Source organism: Bombyx mandarina, chromosome 05, assembly GCF_030267445.1.
Source record: "Bombyx mandarina strain Sakado chromosome 05, ASM3026744v2".
NCBI lineage: Eukaryota > Metazoa > Arthropoda > Insecta > Lepidoptera > Bombycidae > Bombyx > Bombyx mandarina.
Genome location: NC_143212.1, coordinates 6,045,451 through 6,050,749, shown reverse-complemented (window position 1 = coordinate 6,050,749; position 5,299 = coordinate 6,045,451). Strand labels below are relative to the sequence as shown.

General features: G+C 31.6%; 1 pseudogene across 1 annotated transcript; it reads left to right on the top strand.

Annotated features, from left to right (window-relative positions):
- Positions 1-1,175: 1,175 nt before the first annotated feature.
- Or-13 (olfactory receptor 13) lies at positions 1,176-5,021 on the top strand (annotated as a pseudogene). The gene is made up of 5 exons (XR_016323119.1): positions 1,176-1,985; positions 2,098-2,197; positions 2,378-2,478; positions 2,695-2,850; positions 3,507-5,021. The product of XR_016323119.1 is annotated as an olfactory receptor 13 (transcript).
- Positions 5,022-5,299: the final 278 nt, after the last annotated feature.

Here is a 5,299-nt window from a genome sequence, read left to right as displayed (position 1 = left end):
CCTATAACTATCGTAATAATTCAATATATCGTGAAAATTTTATTATTAATAAATAAAAAGTAAAATTTTGTAGAATCATGTACGAATTCAAAAGTGTTTTAACGGCTTCTGTACCGAGCCTGTTAATTAGAAAAGATTCCTCGGTCATTTTGTGGTTGGGCGAGCGTCACCTCCACTAATTGCGCCCTATTTAATAAAAAAAGCGGTTCCTGCAATTAACCTACATCCAAGCTTAAGTATTCATGTTGATATATTCATTCGCGTCCAAAAATGAGCCGAGTTTTAATTTTTTTTAATACTATAGACGGGCTCACGAACTTCGTGAGATGAGACCAAACACATCTATACTAATATATAAATCTACAGTGGTTTTTACGGATGTTCCGTTATAACTACTGAACCATGCATCCAATTGACTTGAAACTTGGCATCCATATAGAAAATACATGTACTTAATGGATAGGCTAATATTTATATGAGTATTGTACACCAGTTGCGGGGGCGTTAATGATGAGAATCTTTGTGGGGGTGAGAAATAATAATGTTAATTTTAAATGACCAGCGAAGCGGACGGTTACAGCTAGTTATAATATAAATTTTAAACTTTAATATTTCTGCAATTGCTTATAAGTATATCTTTCTAAGTTGACTGACTCAGTGGTGCAGTAATTAGAGCCCCTGACAATTGCGCCGAGGATCGTGGGTTCGATTCCCACATCGGGAAAACATTCGTGTGAGGAACGGATTTGTTTGCTCTTATGTCTGGATATGTATTTCTATATATGAATATATTTAAATATATGTAAGTATGTATGTCCCATTCTGATACTGATAACACAGCGAATCCTAATTTGGGTCCAATTTCCCAGTTTAGCATAAATTAATAGTAACACTTAACATTGCAATCACGTGAATTTGAAATTACCATTAATTTCGAAAATTTGTGCTTATACTTAAAAACGGTAATTATCTTCAACATTTCAGGATGGATGTGACTCATACAATATAATATTATAGATTGATAAAAAGAAATAATAATGTGGAATGCGGTCTTTAAGGAGTTGTTGCCAATTTTAATACAATTATAGGACGATGTAATGAAAGGGTAGCTTTGATTCCACTTACAGTTTCTTATAAAATTTGAATTTAATAAAAAACCAAATAAACATTTTTATACATTCCTTATCTTGGCGGCAAAAGAACTAGTCGCCCATATAAATTTTTCAATATTTTGCGTCTGTGTACGATGGCTTCAAAACAAATAGATTGTTTTGAAATTAATTGGAAGTTTTGGAAATTCTTAGGTATTTGGTCCGAAAATAAGCCGCATCGATATTACAAATACTACTCCAAAATTTTTATAACATTTTTCGTAATTCTTTACGATTTTCTATATACGATAAATTTTTATTTTGTGCCTAGACAACTGGATCTAATTATCGGGGAAATGTTATTTTACTTAACAGAATTGTCTGTATTGTCTAAAGTATTCACGTTTATAATTATGAGGCACAAACTTAAAATCATTTTTGAAATATTAGAAAGTGACGCATTTCAGACGGACACAGAGGAAGAATTAAAAATATTGCACAGGGCAAAAGTTTTCATTAAAAGATATTGGAAGATTGTGGCTTTGGTTTCTATAACATCGAATCTAACACATATTTCCTCACCTTTGCTTAAGAACTTGATCTTTAAAGTTGAACTGGCTTTACCCGTATGTAGCTACTCGTTTCTGTCAGAGTCATTTTTAAAAACTTTCGAGTACCCGTTATATTTTTACCAAATCGTCGGGATGCATTTTCATATGTTGTATAATTTGAATATTGATACATATTTTTGGGTCTAATGATTTTGATCATAGCACAACTAGATATTCTTAACGTCAAATTCCGTAATCTAAAAAGCGGAAAAGACCACACTCAACTAAAGGAATCAATTATGTGTCTTAATAAAAATTTAGATCACTATAATGAAATTGAAAGGTGTGTACTAAAACACGATTATTGTTATAATCCTATACAATTTTACTCTAATAAAAAATAAGTTATTTTTACTTCATGCTTTTTTATTCAATCGACATTATTTTTATTTCAGATTTTGCAGTCTTGTCCAAAATATTTTCAGTTTCACACTATTTGTACAGTTTAGTATGGCTTCGTGCATTATCTGTGTTTGTTTATTTAGTTTTACACTGGTAAGTTTGACTACGGATTAAAAGAAAAGTTAAATCTTTATACATAGAAATACTATTATGATCATCCGATGACACTAGTTGAGAAATGTTAATTGAATCTTTTCAAAGACCAGAACTTCATTCATTACAAAAATTAAGCTAGACCTCACTTATTTTCTAATTTTTATTTTTATTTTACAGTCAGTCCCGGTTGAGTACTATATTTTTTAGCAACCTACATGTTTATTATGATAATACAAATAATGGTCCCATGCTGGTTTGGTAGTCGGATAATGGACAAGGTAAAAAAAAAATCCAATTTAGATATAAAGTCCCATAAATTAAACTAGAAGATTAGGTTAATATATTTAAGCTAAATTTATTGGCGTCTTAATTTAAAATTAATTAACAAATTCAAAAAAAGTTCAAAGGTTTACCATTTACTTTCACTATTTAGATAAAAAGATAGACACTCAAATCGATAGGACGATTCATGATTAAAAAAATAATAATTTCAGAGTATTTTGCTATCATCGGCAATTTATAACTGTGATTGGACATCCAATTCTAAAGATTTTAAAATAAACATGCGTCTTTTCGTTGAAAGAGCCAATAAGCCATTGTCGATTACAGGTGGAAAGATGTTCTCACTTTCACTAGCCACTTTTACATCTGTGAGTATGTTATGAATATATTTTATAAAAGGCATATTTTTTCGATTGTGAATAATTTTTAACTGGTGCAAGATTGAGATTTAGAGCTGTAGCCAGAGTTTATATAATTGAATAGTACAGACCACTTGTACAAGTACTATATGAGATAATCTTAATTACATTGGAATAAGGCTAATTACCATTCTAATAGAAATTTAATACGACCATTTCTTCGTAGAAATAGACAGCCCAGTCAGTGCTTTACCAACTGAAGCAGGCTCATAGCATCGGTTAACATACAATGTACATATTTTGTGGTTGGAAGCTATTTTGTATTTGACGCCTGCTTAAAAAAATATGGAGGTTTATGTCACTGATTGCACTTTTGTATGTTCCATAGGAACGTGAAGTAGTACTTTTTGGTTATAAGGGTGATATAGCATTTATACAATGAAATTGAGGCTGTGACTACGTGAGTTACTTTACGTAATTTACTTTGCCATGTCTATAGGTTCTGGCATTCACCTCTTAATTTTATTTAAAAAAATGTGTCTTCTTTCTCTATTTCAAAATCAATGGCGCTGTATGCTGAAGGCACTGATTTACAATAAGTCATTTAATATACCTATATCCTTCAATGGTTTTAGTAAAAATTAATTTGTCTATATTAATTTCAGATTATGAATTCTGCGTATTCTTTCTTTACGCTTCTTCGGTACATACAAACACGTGAATAATAATAGCACTTAAGAAATGTTAATAGATTATTTACTTATTTGTGAATTACCTACTTCTGAATTGAACCAAATTAAGGGGCTTAATAAAAGTTCTATACGGAAATAATTGTATCGTCGTAGTTAAAAATTCGGAGTAGTTTCATATCAAAGCTTTTTTTGTGCATCGGTTTGTATTTTATGCATTTTAAATAGAGTTATTTCCAAATTTCTTCTTTATCTATTGTATAACATATGTTTGTGCTTGGTCCTATGATTTACTAGTGTAGATATAAGCAATCCAAAGTATTAATTTAAGTTCATTTTAATAAGGGATATTCCTAAAATGTAGATGTTATAGTGTAAATATGAGAATTTTAATGAGCACTTAAGAAAGAATATTAAGAATATTTCACAAAATGGTAGTAAAATATTTTCTCATTATAAATTCAATTAGTCACTTAAATAAGTAGGTAATTTATTCAAATGAATCCTTAACGAGAATGCTTTCTGAAATGTTCATGTTATAAACCTGTAAAGTTTAAAGGTTTCTGCGTAGCTTTTGCTGTTTGAAGGCTAAATGTGGAAAGCTCATGAATAAATAAAAGTTGTTTCGACTTGGTTACGTAAGTTTTCGTGAGTCTGCGTGGAACGAACGTCACACACAAAGTTCCGGACAATAAGACCGTTCAGTAGTTCATCTGTTAGCCGGTGGTAGTAATAAGACCTGTTTTTGCTCGAACATACAACGAAAAGGAAACAATGATTTGCCCGTGACTAGATAAATAAGATGTCCGGACGTGACGAGGGTACCATTACAGTTTTTATGGATTCTTTCAGTGGACATAGCATCCACCTGGTGTTCTTTGTTTAGGCATCTGAATACATTGTTAATGTTACGGCTACAGGAAAACTACGCGTGAAAATATCCTTGATTTGCTGCGATCTTGTTTTGTTTTTAGCAGAAACGCTGCAGGGAAAACAGATTAACGTTCGAATAAAAAACAAATAATCATCGAACGCGATTGCAATATATCCATTTGCTTCGAACCAAAAAGGATAAAAATTGCGCTCGCACACGTCCTTCCGTAACGTGCAAACGATGATTTAGTGGCGATCCCTAGATTTATAGAGGCCCACCCCACCCAGCGACTTCAATGAATAATAAATTGAAGATCTTTTCGGATATTATTGATACTTCGGGTTTCTTCGGGTGATGTATGTTCGGGTGAGAATTGAAACCCTTTTATTAAAACATATATTACAGGACACGTCCCGACAGTGACACTGAATAATACGCTCCTTGTAGCGTCTGTTCTTTGCGCTCCACTCCTTTATTTCGGCTTTTATTACTGTAATATTATTTATTGATATACCTATGTATGTAATTTTGCAGCGCTCTTTAACTTATAAATCTCACTAATAAAACGTTTTTGTACTTTCAACTTTTATAAATGTATTAATAAAATTTTACTTTACACTCTAATGATCAAAGTTTTTTATTATTATTAACACGTTGACTGCCATGTAGGTAACCGGTGCCCTAAGTGACGTACTGAAGTAATTGTGTCGATTTCTCTTTTCGATCTTATTACTAAGAGGCCGGAATATCTAGTGGACTCAGAGAAAGACGAATCCAAAGATACTGGGAATGAATCTATTCCTAAGAGACATAAAAGACTAAAACATACATTAAAACAAAAGAAGGCAATGTTAGTCAATCCAAGCGTTTAGTAAGAGAAATCGACATACTTACT